The sequence below is a fragment of the Palaemon carinicauda genome, chromosome 6 (genome assembly GCF_036898095.1).
Source record: "Palaemon carinicauda isolate YSFRI2023 chromosome 6, ASM3689809v2, whole genome shotgun sequence".
In the NCBI taxonomy this organism is placed as follows: domain Eukaryota; kingdom Metazoa; phylum Arthropoda; class Malacostraca; order Decapoda; family Palaemonidae; genus Palaemon; species Palaemon carinicauda.
Genome location: NC_090730.1, coordinates 66,345,915 through 66,362,196, shown reverse-complemented (window position 1 = coordinate 66,362,196; position 16,282 = coordinate 66,345,915). Strand labels below are relative to the sequence as shown.

The following is a 16,282-nucleotide window of genomic DNA, read 5'->3' as shown; positions in this document are numbered from 1 at the left end:
ATTCTCAATTTTTGAGAGTCAAGCACTAATTGTAAATGTAAATAACATTTTTCGGTTATAGGAATAGATTAGCAGTTTTATACATGCGTTAATTTTAGACAGTTCATAGTACCATAAATCTCTCATACTCTAAAAATTAATTCAATAGAAATAAAAGGATGCTTGTGTTATAAATTGTTTAATGTGTTATAAAAGAAGTCAAGTAGAAAGGTACTTAGTCAGAGTGGCTAGGCTATTTTGTGCATTATTACAGAAAAACAAACTGCTTAAACAGAACTTTAATTTTTGTTATGGAAGTAAGTCGGAAAGATCAGTATTGCATGTGCGTTTCATTTATTCACATGTGATAGTTAGTGAACATATTTTTGACTGATGCTTTAGAGAAAGTCAATGATTTGCTAAATAGTAAAAGGAGTATTGTACCTCTTTTCATCGTATTTTGTAGTTTGAATTTTATTTACAATGATTAATAATGTCACAAGTACTTAAAGGGTCATTTTGATTAATCAAACAAGTACTGCCACAAGAGATTGTGGAAAAAAGTTTAGTATCTTACTAATTTTGATACATTATGTATAATTTTGATATTATGGGAAATAGGAATTACTCATATCTTCCTAGAATTGGTTTCCAACATATTCTTTGGAAATTGAGATTATCATTGTTATAAGTGAACGATTATCACAAAATACCACTTACTTCAAGTCCAGTTTTGAAAGTTGTTTTGGTCCTTTAGTTGTGATTACTGTATTTTTAAGTTATCCATGAGGCATAAGGTGGAAATGAACATAAACGTCTTTGCACCCTGGCCAGCTCTGTTTTATGTTGTATTCAGTGGGAGTATTATCATATTGTATTCCTCTTTTATTGCACATAGTTTGTAAAATGTACTGTAATTGGTTTGAAAATTAATAGAGATTGTTGGTAAGAAGAACAGAAAAAACAAGTGGAATTTTAATAATTAAATTTTTTACTTTCTATACTTACTTTATGTTCATATTGTTTCTTCTCCCAAACTTCGATTTATCGACGTTTACCCTTAAGATAGAAAAAAAGAAATTCTCGTTTTCTTTCCTTTCAATAGACATGCCCCTAGTAAAGCAATAACATACTTTAGTGGTTAATGACAAGAAGCAAAGGTTAGGGCCTCTTTTGTTTCAGTTTTGAAATCAAACTATCCATTACCCTGTTGACATTACAGGTCAGTGGATAGGAGGGTGGGCATGTATATATAGGAACATCAGGTGAATATAGAATAAAAATTTTATTTTTAAAATTCCATTTATTTTTATGAACTTCCCCTGATGCTCATATTGCTGACTCCCACACTCTGATGGAAGTGAGATGACAGTGCAGGAAATGGATAAAAGAATTATAGGATTAAGATACAATATAAAATCTTTTAAAATTCTAGGTTCTACTGGTCTAGATTAATGGTAACAATTCATTCTTGAAATGCGGGACACCAGGTTTTTTTTTTTTCGAAAGATTTGAAATATTTTGAAAGTTAGAAAATTGTAAATTAACTGAATTCAAAAAGGTTATCAGTCCACATCACCAGCAGCCACTGTAGGACCTAGAACCCAGCAATTTCAATAAGAAAATAAGAATTCTAAATGTTCAATGAACACCAACATGGTATGCCATCGAGCCGCTGTTAAAACACTTTGCAAAGAAATATTTCTGTGAAAATTAAAGAGATGTAGGTGTACAGCAACACCCACCCTACTTCCTTAATTGGTTCCAAGAGAATCAACATCATTCAAATTTTTGCCGAATATATGTTCTGAACACGAAAAAGTACCTACAAATTGCTGTCTTTTTATAAAAAACAGATACTTGAATTAAGGAAGTTTCCATATGAAGTACAGAAGGCTTTACCACCAAATGGGAACTTGAATTACCATCATTACTTTGAATTTGGGATAACAAAACGGATTTTGATCGAAGCGAAAAATCTATTTTTGGGTGAGATAGCCATGTCGTCCTGATGGAAGGTTCCTTCTGTAGCTTCCTAGGGTATATTTGACTACAGTGGATATTCCCAGAGAATTAAACTAAAGGTCTCCAGAATTCTAACTTCTGGCATGAATATCCCTAAAGTTGCCTTTTAGGATATCACATAATAACAGGGGACATATTCTTGACATGCCACATAGCTATCTGCACCCCACATAGCGTTTACGCTTCAAGGGGGAAGAAGTGGCAAGATAGGGAGGAGCCGTTACAAAGTTTTCCTCCTCTGTTACTGTTATGGATGACGTCTTACCCTTTGCCATCTTGGATGATGTAGTATCCGCCCGCCATCTTCATTCCTTTTAGCATTCAGCCAGTACCTCCAGATACAGTAAGATAGGGAGGGAGCCTGCTAAAGCCTTTCATAGAAAGGAGGGCGGGTCCATCAGGACAACATGGCTATCTCACCCAAAAATAGATTTTTCGCTTCGCTCAAAATCCGTTTTTTGGGCTCGGGCCATGTCGTCCTGATGGAAGTTTACCAGAGCATTAATCTATTGTGGATTTCCCAGTTGTGCCTTCGACTTCCAGACAATATTTCCTTGGTCTTTAGGACCTAAGAGACCTATGACAACACCGTTATAGTCATATCCGCTTAACATGTAGAATGTTAGTGCTTCCTGCCCCCTACAGGGAAGAGTCAAACCAGACTCGGGAAAAGTCTCGAAGTTGCATGTTATACTGAACCAACCCAGGAGTCGAAGGGGACATGCAGGTCTCATTGCATGTCGGTAGCCCGAGTTTGTATCAAGTGTCGGAACAAGTTGCATTTCGCTGGAAAGGTTTGTGTAAGCGTAGGAACAAAGGTAGCATTATTGTTTAACACATCATGCAGAAGAAGGGTAGAAAAATACTCTCACATAGGCTTTATTATAATGTTTTAGGGCGAAATAAGACGCATAAAAACCATTAGACATTTATTTAAAATAAATGAGGATGAGTGTACATCTAAATAATGTAAAATTTGAGCATATATGAAAATAATGTAAATTTGTAATTGAAAATCAATTAGATAACATAGGCACATTGACATAAACAGAAATATTTTAGTACCTGAAAAGAAAAAATTGCCACACACTTCAATTTCCGTATAGAATTGTAATGTCTTTCTGAGAATGTCTCAATATACACTCGTGTAAAAAACACGCGGCACTAGTGTTCAGTCTCTGTTATATCACCTTAGTATATTAGAGCAGTCCGTATGGTCATCACGATGACAATCACTACTATGTTGTGCTCTAGGGCCAACATATACACCCTTAGAATTTCAAGTCCCATAAAATTCACTGTTCCTCGCAGCACTAAGCAGCAGGTTTTAGAACACTACCTGCTGCCACCACGTATCGCTTGACTTCTTGCACTTGCTTCGCGTAGTGCGTAAAGAACACCCTGGATGACTTTCATCCAGTAAATGAGCGAAGACTCTCGAAGTCCATTAGTTGGAAAAAGTTCAGGGAAGAGGCGACCTTCCTAGAATCATGAACTGCGGGTGTACTGTCAGGATCCGCTCTGCGAATAAAGTAGGTGATCTTCGCCCGTAGTTGTTTAAGTGACAGGTTTGACCCCAATGTTTCTCCTTTAAATAGTTGTCCTCCCTCGAAGTCTGAAGTTCTGCAAAGATAGACCTTTAGACTCTCCACTGGACACAGAGAGACATCTTCCTTCAGAGGGCAGATTCTCCAGGGACCCCATCTTTATGTGGGTAACTCGTTCTTGGCGAGAAACGTTGGGTCAGGAAAGAGGGTGAGCTCGCCCGTGTCAGCGAACCGGATGTGGCCCTCTTCCTTAGATGATGCCACAATTTCACTAACTCTAGCCCCCGAGGCTAAAGCAAACAAGAAAATAACTTTCTGGGTCAAATCTTTCAGAGAGCAAGTCTCATTGTCCAAGCCTGAGGCAAAATGTAGCACTTTGTCAAGAGACCATGAAATGGGTCTCGGAGGGGCCGCTGGTCTAAGTCTAGCACAGGCCTTCGGCACCTTATTGAAGATTTCGTTAGACAGATCTATTTGGAAGGCATATAGCAAGGGTCTTGTCAGGGCAGATTTACAAGTAGAGATCGTGTTGGCTGCTAAACCTTGTTCATGAAGGTGGATAAAGAAAGACAGGCAGAAATCCATCGAGATTTCCTTCGGATTCTTTGCCTTGACAAAGGTTACCCATTTCTTCCAAGATGACTCGTATTGCCTTCTTGTAGATTTTTACTTATATTCCTCCAAGAAGTCTAGGCTTTTCTTTGAGATTCCAAACCTTTTCCTTACAGCAAGGGAGAGAAAATCATGAGATGAAGGGCTTTGGTTTTCTGTGATGAAGCGAAGACAGTCAACTTCTGAACTTGTTGAGACAGAACTGGTTCCGGCAGTGGAATCGGCTTCGGTTGTAATTCCAGAATCAGGGGGAACCAGTTGCTCCAGGGCCACTTGGGAGCCACTAGGGCTGCCATTCCTTGAAAGGATCTCATCTTGGTGAGGACCTTGAGCAGAAGGTTGGGGGGAGGGAACAGGTAAATCCTGGTCCATCTGTTCCAGTCCAAGGACATGGCGTCCACTGCTTCCGCACGAGGGTCCTCGTACGGGGCCACGTATCGAGGAAGTTTCTTGTTGTTGCTCGTTGCAAAGAGGTCGATCTGCAGTTCCGGGACTTGTCGTAAGATGAAGGAGAATGATTCTGCGTCTAGGGACTGTAGCGGGATGTCAACAAAAACAAACCCCCCACACCCTTAATCACTCTTACTTTCTCAATATCCCACAATACAAACTTTCCCTTGACTCTACTTCAAACTGGACTATTGCACGAAGGGAAAAACAAACAAAACATAACCTTAAACTATATTTACCGCAACCGAAAACAAAAATCACACATTAAATTCAACAGACAAAATTTGCTGGATAAATAGATATCGGTGCGTAAGGGTACCGAGAATTCTCCAATAATCGGGAAAACAATAGCCTTTAAATATACCCAACACCGTCAGTCCACATACAGTACTGAAAACACTTACTTCACACACAGTACCGAAAAATACTTACACTGAAAAAAAATCACAACACTAAAACACCAGTCGTCATATATAACCCAGCAAAAATAATCAAACTTAATACTAAAACATACGAGAACTTCTTAAATTAATATTTGTGTGTGGCCACCATCGTCCACAGACTCTACACACTGGCACCAGTCTTTGTAACCAATTGCCACCACTCCTGGGCAACAATAACGAACAGTCAATTCGACTGTCCAATAACATTAACGTGGTCATCATCATCATCATCATCATCATCATGTCATCCTCATCAACAAGAAACAAATCTATTTTCAGCCGGGTCGTCAACAAATAAAATTCTTTCAATATCTCCCAGTCTAAATATAACATCCGCAGTCTTCTCCTAAGTTCATATTATACGGTCCAGGTCGTCATCAATCTATCAAAAATTTAAGTTTCTCCAAAGGAGGAATCGCGGCCTGCCAAAATAAAAAAACACTTACGAACACTCCTAACTAACTTAACTATCGCACCATAATCAAAGATAAACAATAAACTTTCTATCACTCATGAACGCGCCTAACAAAAATAAATAAAAACAGTACTTACTCAGAATATAAAAAAAAAAGCTTCACAGCCGGCTTTCGAAGAGCAAAAAAATACAGAACCGACTCCTTCTATCGTTCGATATCCAATGCTTTCGCCCAAGACATTCATCAGCACCCTATCCTAGCTAAAAAGGTAAACAAACAACCTCAATTATACCAACAATCTTTCCAACTTCAAACAATCATTCGCTAATTACCCTTTTCTTCAGCGCGCACCGCGGACACACAAAACACGCACACACAAACGCACATACACACATACTCTCTCGCGCACGCGCGATCTAATAAAACTAAAGCAAATTAAATTCTCTCTCTCTCTCTCTGACAAAACTAAAGCAAATTAAATTCTCTCTCTCTCTCTCTCTGACAAAACTAAAGCAAATAAAATGTCTCGATTTAACAATACTAAAACAACTCTCTCTCTCTCTCTCTCTCTCTCTCTCTCTCTCTGTGACAAACTAAAGCCAATACTGTAAACAATTCTCTCTCTCTCTCTCTCTCTCTCTCTCTCCTGACAAAACTTAAATAAACACTCTCTCTCTCTCTCTCTCTCTCTCTCTCTCTCCTGATTTGGCAAAAAAAAATTAAATTAAAATTAATCCTCCACAGGACCATTCTGACTCTATTGGAGCTATTGGATAGAGCGTCTGCTATCACATTGCGGAAACCCTTGAAAGTGAACTGCTGATAAGTGCCATCTCTTCTTCTCCGCTAAGCGGAGGATGGCTAATATCCCTTGGTTGAGTTGAGGCGGTCGTGAGCCTTGACGATTCAGACATCTGACCACTACATCGCTGTCCAAAGTCAGTCGCATGTGGGCTGAGGGACGAGGAGACAATCTCTTCAGTGTGAGGAAGACTGCCATGGCCTCCAAGATGTTGATGTGAAATGTCTTGAAAAGGGAGGACCAAGTTCCTTGAGTCTTGCGTTGATGGGAGTGACCCCCCCCATCCTTCCAGCGATGCGTCCGTGTGCATGGTAACTGAGGGTGGAGGCAGTTGTAGAGGCATTGACTTCTTGAATTTGCTGGCCTCCGACCATGGTTTGAGAAGTGATCGAAGCCGAGACGGGAGTGGTCTTCTGAGATCTCTTCGAGTGTTTGATGCGTATCTTCTTCAGACTCCTGATGCATCTTTTAGCTGTGCTTTCAGCACTGGGTCCGTCACCGAAGCGAACTGGAGGGAGCCGAGCACACGCTCCTGTTGACGTCTTGAAATCCATTTGGATTTGAGGAGTCTCTTGACAGACCTCGCTATTTCCCTCATCTTCTTTAACGGAATGGAGAGACGGTGTGACTGTAGGTCCCAATGTATGCCTAGCCATTGGAACTTCTGAACCGGAGATAGTCGAGACATTTTGGTGTTGATCTTGAATCCTAGATGTTCCAGGAATTGGATCACTTTCTTGGATGCTTGCAGGCTTGCTTTTTCCGATGCTGCCCACACCAACCAATCGTCCAGGTAGGCCATTACCTGGATGCCCTGTAGGCGTAGTTGCTGAATGATAGTCTCTGCAAGCTTCGTGAAGACCCTTGTGGCTATGTTGAGCCCGAAGGGCATGGCTCTGAAAGTGTACTTTATTTTTTGAAGCCTGAATTCTAGGTAGGAGGAGATCTGGCAATTCATCGGGATGTGCCAATAGGCGTCCGCCATGTCTATGGAGACTGTGTATGCCTTTCTGGGCAATAGGGCCCTTATGTGCTGAAGGGTTAGCATCTTGAACTTGTTGTTCTCGATGAACTTGTTGAGAGGGGACAAGTCCAGGATGACTCTGAGTTCGCCGGAGTCTTTCTTGGGAACACAGAACAGCCTTCCCTGAAATTTGAAGAACTTTGCTCTCTTGATCACCCTTTTGTTCAAGAGTTCTTGGACATATTCTTCCAGAACGGGGGTGGAGTGTTGGAAGAATTGCAGAAATGATGGTGGGGATGTCTTTCAGCTCCAGCCTAATCCATTCTTGACGATGCTGTGGGCCCAGGGATCGAAGGTCCAACAATCCTGGAAGAGACGGAGTCTTCCTCCTACCGGAAGCAACTCATTGCTTCTTGTTTTCGGAGGACTTGCCTCCTCGACCGCTTGCCCCCCTACCTCCTCTCCCTCTGGAGGGGCGTCTAGAGGAGTCTCTTCCTGAGCCTCTGCCCTTCGCACAAAAGGTAGTAGACTGCCTCTCGTAAGCGGGAGTAAAGGCTGCTGACTGAGTCACCACTTGCTGGGGCACCAGTTGGAAGGTGGGTTGGGCCTCCTGCGCCACTAGCTGTGGCGTTGCGATCGCAGGAAGTTGCCGCTTTGCTGGGCGAGGTGGCAGCCTTGGTCTCTTGGAAGAATTCTTAGGCTGGGAACCCTCATCCGCAGAAAACTTTCTCTTTGCCAACATGCCCCACTTCTGGAGGTTCCTATTCTTCATGGCGGTCTTGTCGACGATCTCCTTGACCAAATCAGAGGGGAAGAGATCCTTTCCCCATATGTTGGAAGAAATCAACTTCCTAGGTTCGGGCTTGACAGTCACAGACACGAACACGAACTCCCTGCACGCCCGTCGGGCCCTGACAAAGCTGTAAAAGTCCTTCGTCAGAGTTGCCAAGTGAGTCTTGGCTAGGACCATAAACATGTCTGGGGTCTTCTGTTCCCCGGCCATTGTCTCCATGGACACCTGCAGAGAGAGAGAGAAACAGCCAGTCTCTCCTTTGTATCCTGTTCTCTACGGAGTAGAAAATCGGATAGCTTGGGGAGGTTCTCGCTGAACTGGCGTCCAACGATGTCAGCCTCCAACTTCCCAACTGAGAAGGTCAACTGGATGTCCTTCCAGTCTTTATCGTCAGGTGGCAGAGCTAGGGAGAGGGGCCTACACTTCTTGAGGGTAGGGCAAGGCTTCCCCGCTTCCACTGCCTTCAGTACTGCCTTGAAGTATTTTTCTGCGAAGGGAAAAACTATGGTATTGGGAGCAAGAAAGGATGGGTGCTTCTTGCTTAGGGCTGGCACCTTGGAGTTGGTGTAGCCCCTTTCCTTCAGGCAGATGGCGAACAGCCCTGAGCCTTGGAGTGGTCAAAGACAATGACCTCCTTAGGCTCCATTTCTTCCTTGGAAGCAGGTTCCGTCCTGAGACGAACAAAGCAGTCTGGGTAAGAGTCGAAATTCGGCCAGAATTCCACATCTTCGATGGGGATGGCGCCCAGATTGTCCGAGATGACTATCTTCCCATTGGTGATAGGCATGTACTTGGCATGCTTCCATGGGTTGATTCTCTGAGCAGGAGGGAAGGTCCTTGACGTTGAGACTCTTCTGAGATCCTCGTTGAATCGACAGGCGGAGAACCTCCTTCTTGAACTCCGCGTCCCTCTGCTTGATCATCTGGTCGAAGATCGCCATCATGGCCTGAATGGCAGCCATGGTATCGTCCGACTTCGTAGGTAGGGGAGTGGACGAAGTAGAAGGTACCGGTTACGGGGCAGGAGTCGACGGCACTGAGAGGGATGCCACATCCTCCTCTTCCGACTCTGGAGTCACAGTAGACTCCTCTTCTTGGCCATCGGCCAAAAGGTCCTTCTCGGTGTCCTCTGACACCTCCAACATCCTGTCATCTTCAATGTGGATGTCTTTCATTGCATCCGAGACATCCGAATTGATTGTCAGCTGGATGCATGGGATCTCAGGGTGAGGTTGAGGGATTACGGCATCCGCAGATGCCCTAGGGAAAAGCATGGCTCTCCTGCGTTCACTGGGAAGATAAGGCTCCGTGGCGTTCTTCTGGAAACCACGCACCCACTTGCGTAGTTTTTCCCGAGCGTAATCCCTTGATCCCGCAGACTGGGAAGACTCAAATCCCTCACGTAACAGGTCCTTACACGTGATGCACGCCTGTGTGTCCCAGTACTTGAGAGACCCCTTGGTAATGGAGTAATGGAAGTGCGTCCGGCACCCCAGATGTCCATAGAAGTCCCTGCGACGTACGCTGCAAAACGCACTCTCACATTGGACGTACTCCTGTAAAGAGAGGAAAAGAATATGAGTATATTGGAGTCTATCACAGTAGACTTAAAATCATATTAATTATTATAATATTAAATCCTTTCTTAGTGTAAGCTTAGGATAGGTAAGCTGGAAAAGAATTAGGAAAGACACATACTTGTGAATCCCACCCAGCCAATTGCTGTGACCTTTCTCATTATTAATCCTAGGACGTCTTTGTAGGAGGTCCAATGGAAGATTTTAACCCGTAGGGGGGAGAATAGTGTAAACAACACACACCTCCAGGAAGTTAATAATGAGAATTGGAGGGGCTGATGAACAATCAGCATAGAGAAGAGGGGGAAAGTCATTCCCCCAATTCAGGTAGGTCTCAACAAGGGACTGCGCATGGACGCACAGAGTATGTTGGAAAAGTATCTATTGTATAAATATACTATAGTTTTCTGTCTGAGGTATATAGCAATATTACAGATGTACTGGCTACTGTATATTCCCATACAATAGACATTTCCGGCATGCTGCCGGCAAGGCTAGTACTCAGGATAGCTCAACTGGCACAGTAACTCAGTGTTTAAATAGGTAGAAGCCCGCCGGCAGAGGGCACGCCGCCCTGGCCATCATTCAATGTGACTGGGTAGTGGAGAAGCCTTCTGTGGCCCCGGCGGTCTGCCGAATTGCCGGCGACCCTTCGAACTGCCGGCAGTATGTCGGCAGTCGGCGGGCTACCGGCTGAAGGCACACCAACCCAGCCATCATACAATGTGACTGAGTAGTGGCCTAGGCGTACACTGCCAACTGCCGCCTGCCGAGTCAACAGTAACAGTGAGCTAATGGCTGGCAGACCACCAACCCTACCTGCCTTCTGCCGGCAGGGCTGGTGGCCAGCAGTACTAGCCCATAGAGAGAGAGAGAAAGCAATGAGTGAATGGAGGTGAAGGGGTGGCGGCAAGCCACCCTTCCTCTGCCTTCCTCTGGAAAGAGGGTTCAAATGGAAGGGGAGAGCATGTTAGTGATCAGGCTTCCATCCATCCGCAGCCATGCCAGTAACAGACGGACAGGGGCAGTGGATGGCAGTCCAAGGGAGGACCGAAGAACACTCTAAAGTCACGAGGGGGTCTCTGCCGGCAGTTAGGCTCGCCAAAACAGCAATCCCGTAGCGAGGTATGCAAGAGGGAAGCTGAACGGTTAGACCCAACAGGCGAAAGACCAGGCTGGCCATACAACCTACCGGCACTAGGTTGGATTGTAGGACAGCGGACAGGGGTGTGATGGCTAGGCCATCACCAAAGGACAGAGAGGGGTAGGGGAAAAGGTTCCTGGGAGGAGAGGGTGAGGAGTCGGTGTGAGCTGTCCTCGTTAGACAACAAGGGAACTCTATTTCGGTACTAACATCATCCTAGGTATAGTGAGAATACATTCTCCAGCCTAGGGAGGGCTAGTGTAGTAAAGGGACTGGCATCATCAAGCCGTCCTAAACTATAAAGAAACAGAAGCCCCATGCTTGCCTAAACTAGGTCAAAGGATATTTATATCCTTCAGCCCCACATTCTCCAAACACAGGACTAGTTGCTAGATTACAGGGCGAAGGGGATCTCAGACCCCTTCAAGTGCAGTCTAGGGGGGCGCCCCGTATGCCTATCAACCATGTCCAATAGGAGAATACATTCATCCTATGGGGGAGCTGGAGGCACACGACAGGTACTCTGGGGTTCTGACCCAAACTCACTCTCATCAGCCATGGTTTGGAAAGGGGCAGAAACACGCTAGCCTAACCTTACCCGAATGACAATTCAGGGCAGGAACAGCTAGGATTGTAAAACGGATTTTGAGCGAAGCGAAAAATCTATTTTTGGGTGAGATAGCCATGGCGTCCTGATGGAGGGTTCCTTTTTGGTAGCTTCCTTGGGTATAATACTACTAAGATATTCCCAGAGAATTTAACCACAGGTTATCACAGAATTCTAACTTCTGGAGCGAGTATCCCAAAGGTTTCCCTTTAAGACATCGAATATCAACAGGGGACGCATGTCTAAACGCGCCACATAGCTATCTTCACCCCGAACAGAGTTAATGCTTCGGTGTGTAAGGGTAGAGAATAGCTGGGAGCCGTTCCACAGCCAATCTCACTCGTGGCTACTACTGATACTCGAGACGTAAACAAACGGGCGCCATTGCTCAAATGACGTCACGCCCGTCTTCATCCTGAAGCCAGTTGCTTGCCCAACACCATGATACAGTAGAACAGGGTGGGATCTAAAACTGGACGAAGTAGCAGGGAGGGTCCATCAGGACGCCATGGCTATCTCACCCAAAAATAGATTTTTCGCTTCGCTCAAAATCCGTTTTTTGGGCTCAAGCCATGGCGTCCTGATGGAAGAATACCAGAGAATCAATGTATCGTGGTAGATTTTCCCCTAATAGTAAGTGCCAAGGCATTGACAAAGCAGCATAGCAATCTTTAATAAGGGACCATAGGGAAGAAGCATCCTGCCCCCCTTGGCAGTGAAGTTCCCATGGGCCATGCCGACGTCAAAGTGGTATTGAAGGGCTATTCATCCTGATAGAAGAACTTGAAGAACTTGGAGATGAAGCCGAATGTTTGGTATTTGTATAGGAACATTCTGAAAATTAGACCAGTGGTGGTTGGGCACTGTGTATTTGAGAGTGATGGTTCATCTCCCGGGTAATAAAAGTAAGTATTCGTGTTGGAACCTTACATAATCAGAGTGAATATAAATTAAGAGTTAGCATCTTAATTTCTTCATAACCATAAGGAAAAGGGGGATTAATAAAACTATGACAGGCATGTATTTCATAGTAAGTAGGAGCTGATTGAGACGCACAGGTAATAAAATAGAAATTTTATTTCACAATGCAGAAATTAAATAATTTACAGCAATAAGTAAAGTTCATTTACAGTAATTATAATGTACATAGTAATAAAGACTTGCTCTTGAATCTGAAAAGGAATTTCAAGTTTATTAGTAGGCACTCGTTCTCGAGGAACGCAAGTCTTTGATTAAAAAACACGTCATGCTCAGGGCATGCGGCACTTGTGTGACAACTATGACATTTCACCTGGGATAAGAACAGTTATAGAAGCACTAAGTGTTTTCGACATCACTATGAATCGCTCGAGGGTCAACATAGGCACCCGAAGAGTTAGAGTCCCAAGTAACTCACTGTTCTACGCAGAGTTAGGTGCAGGTTTCATAACACTACCTGCGGCTACCACAAAATGTTTGACTTCGTGCACTTGTTTCGCATAATGTTTAAAGAAAACTCGCGAGGACTTCCAACCCGTGAAGTTTTTAAGGCTTTCAAAGTCCATGCTCTGAAAGAAATTCAGAGATGATGCCACTTTTCTAGGATCATGACCAGCGGGTGTACTGTTAGGATCCGCTCTGCGAATGAAGTAGGTGATTTTCGCTCTTAATTGTTTCAGTGACAGGTCGCTGCCCGATGTTTCTCCTTTGAAGAGTTGGCCTCCACCAAAGTTTGAAGTTCTGCGAAGATAGACCTTGAGGCTCTCTACTGGACATAGAGAGGCATCCTCCTTCAGGGGGCATATTCTCCAAGGGCCCCATCTTTTGGTGGGTAATTCATTTTTGGCGAGAAACGTCGGATCAGGGGAGAGGGTAACTTCACCTGTATCGGTAAACAGGATGTGTCCATCCTCTCTTGATAAAGCCACTATTTCGCTGACTCGAGCTCCCGAAGCGAGAGCAAAGAGAAATATAACTTTCTGAGTCAGATCCTTGAGAGGGCAGGAATCATTGTCCAAGTTGGAGGCGAAATGGAGCACCTTGTCTAGTGACCAGGAGATCGGTTTCGGTGGGGGTGCTGGGCGTAGGCGAGCACATGCTTTCGGCAGTTTTTTGAAGATGTCGCTGGACAGATCAATTTGGAAAGCATATAGAATTGGTCTGGTCAAGGCCGATTTGCAGGTTGATATCGTATTGGCTGCTAATCCCTGTCCATGAAGGTGAATAAAGAAGGACATGCAGAAATCAATCGTGATTTCTTTAGGATTTTTTGTCTTGACGAAGGAGACCCACTTCCTCCAGGATGATTCATATTGCCGTCTTGTGGATTCGGTCTTGTATTCCTCTAGGAAGTCCAGACTTTTCTTCGAGATCCCAAACCTCTTCTTTGCGGCTAGGGAGAGAAAATCATGAGATGAAGGTCCTTGATTTTCGATGATGAAGCGAAGACAGTCGACTTCTGTACATGTTGAGAGAGAACTGGGCCCGGGAGAGGGATCAGCTTGGGCTGCAGCTCCAGGACCAGGGGGTACCAGTTGCTCCGAGGCCACTTGGGAGCCACTAGGGCCGCTGTCCCTTTGAAGGTTCTCAGTTTGGAGAGGACTTTCAACAGAAGGTTGGTGGGGGGGAACAGGTAGATCTTGGACCATCTGTTCCAATCCAGTGACATGGCATCCACTGCTTCTGCTTTGGGGTCCTCGTACGGGGCCACATACCGAGGAAGTTGATTGTTGTCGCTCGTTGCAAAGAGATCTATCTGAAGTTCTGGGACTTGGTGAGAGATGAAGGAGAACGATCTTGCGTCTAGAGACCATTCCGACTCTATCGGGTTTGTCCGAGATAGAGCATCCGCTGTCACGTTGCGGAATCCTTGTAGGTGAACTGCAGACAAGTGCCACTTCTTCTTCTCTGCCAGACGGAAGATTGGGAGAAGCACCTGATTTATCTGGGGCGATCTTGAGCCTTGGCGATTGAGACAACGAACTACCACCGAGTTGTCTAGGGTTAGACGGATGTGGATCGAGGGTGGCGGGGATAGCTTCTTTAGGGTTAGAAGGACCGCCATGGCCTCCAAGATGTTTATGTGGAACGTCTTGAACAGGGGAGACCAGGTGCCTTGAGCCTGTTTTTGGTGGGAATGACCTCCCCAACCCTCCAGCGAAGCGTCCGTGTGGATGTTGAGTGATGGAGGAGGGTGTTGGAGAGGAATGGACCTTTTCAGGGCCTTTGCTTCTGACCACGGCTTTAGAAGAAGTCGTAGTCTGTTTGGAAGCCGTCTCTTGAGGTCTCTTCGAGCGATGGATGCCGAACGTCTCCAGACTCCCGCGGCATCCTTTAGCTGTGCGCGAAGCACTGGGTTTGTCACTGAGGCGAACTGCAGAGAGCCTAGAACTCGTTCCTGCTGGCGTCTTGAAATGCGTTTGGATTTCAGCAGTCGCTTGACAGACCCTGCTATTTCCTTCCTTTTCTTCTGGGGGATGGAAAGGCGGTGTGACTGAAGGTTCCAGTGGATTCCCAACCACTGGAACTTCTGAGCTGGAGAGAGGCGAGATTTCTTCTCGTTGATCTTGAATCCCAGGTGTTCTAGGTACTGGGTGACTTTGTTGCAAGATTTTACACAATCTTCGGGCGATGGAGCCCAGACTAGCCAGTCGTCGAGGTAGGCCATCACCTGGACGTTTCGGAGGCGGAGCTGTTGTACTATGGCGTCCGCCAGCTTTGTGAAGATCCGAGGGGCCACATTGAGGCCGAAGGGCATGGCCCGGAAGGCGTAGCTTTTCCTTTGGAGTCGAAATCCTAGGTAGGAGGAAGCGTGATGGTTCATTGGAACGTGCCAGTAGGCATCCGCCAGGTCTATGGAGACCGTGTAGGAACCTCGAGGCAGAAGGGTCCTTATCTGTTGAAGAGTCAGCATCTTGAACTTGTCGTTCGCTATGAACTTGTTGAGGGGGGATAAGTCCAGAATGACTCTGAGTTTGTCGGAGTCTTTCTTGGGGACACAAAACAGTCTCCCTTGGAACCTGGTGGACTTTACCTTCCTTATCACCTTCTTGTTCAAGAGATCTAGGACATATTCTTCCAGAAGGGGGGTTGATTGTTGGAAGAATTGCTGGAAGGTTGGGGGTGGTTGAGTCCAACTCCAGCCTAGACCCTTCTTGACGATGCTGTGTGCCCAGGGATCGAAGGTCCAACGATCCTGGAATTGGCGGAGTCTTCCTCCCACCGGAAGCACTTCATTGCTTCTGGTGTCCCGAGGGCTTGCTGCCTCGGCCGCTAGCTCCCTTTCCTCCTCTGCCTCTGGAGGGACGGCGAGAGGCGTCTTTGCTTGCACCCTTGTATGAGCCTCTACCTTTGGGACGAAAGGTAGTTGACTGTTGCTCGAAAGCAGGGGTGAAGACCGGTGACTGTGACACCACCGGTTGGGGGACCAATTGAAAGGTCTGTTGTGGTTGGGCAACCACTTGGGAGGTAGCGGGTCCCGGAAACTGACGTCTTTGTTGACGTTGCTGGGGTTTCTGTTTGTGGGATTTCCTCTTAGGTTGAGGTCCGTCGTCCTGAGAGGATTTCCTTTTCTTGGACATGCCCCACTTGTGGAGAAGGTTCCTATTCTCCGTGGCGGCTCTGTCGGTGATTTCCTTCACGAGGTCGGAGGGAAAGAGGTGTTTACCCCAGATGTTGGAGGAAATCAGCCTCCGGGGTTCGTGTTTCACGGTAGCACCTGCAAACACGAATTCACGACAGGCTCTACGAGCCTTTATGAAGTGGTACAAGTCCTTCATCACGGTCATCAGGTGGGATTTGGAGAGTACCATGTAGTGGTCTGGTACTCTGGTGTCACAGGCCATGATTTCAAGTTGGACTTGATGAGATAAGGATGCTGCGAGCCTCTCCTTCGTATCTTGTTCCCGACGAAGGAGGTGATCGTTGAGCTTAGGGAGGTCTTCA

At 45.6% G+C, this 16,282-nt stretch overlaps 1 protein-coding gene across 11 annotated transcripts in view; it reads left to right on the top strand.

The window, feature by feature from the left end:
• Plc21C (Phospholipase C at 21C) overlaps window positions 1-16,282 on the top strand; it is a 935,201-nt gene that overhangs the window by 745,098 nt on the left and 173,821 nt on the right. The gene's annotated exons all lie outside the window — the stretch shown is intronic.